We start from the raw sequence: 225 nt of genomic DNA, 5'->3' as shown, positions 1-225 counted from the left end.
GAGATTTGAGCTTCACAGAAAAATAAGCCTTTCTTGTGAACTTCCCTGGAGCAGTCCAGCAGAGGGGACAGCAAAAAACAAAATCCAGAGGCAGAACTGAGCTCTACCTGGATAGACAGTCAGAGGGGAGTGGGGCTGGTACCCAGTGTCCATGGGCAAGGGTAGGATGTGAAGTGAGAGCAAAGACACAGCCGGGCTTGGTTAGCAAGGATAACTCTGCAAACA

The sequence above is a fragment of the Mastomys coucha genome, unplaced genomic scaffold (assembly GCF_008632895.1).
Source record: "Mastomys coucha isolate ucsf_1 unplaced genomic scaffold, UCSF_Mcou_1 pScaffold23, whole genome shotgun sequence".
NCBI classification, from domain to species: domain Eukaryota; kingdom Metazoa; phylum Chordata; class Mammalia; order Rodentia; family Muridae; genus Mastomys; species Mastomys coucha.
Note: the sequence above shows the minus strand (reverse complement) of the source record.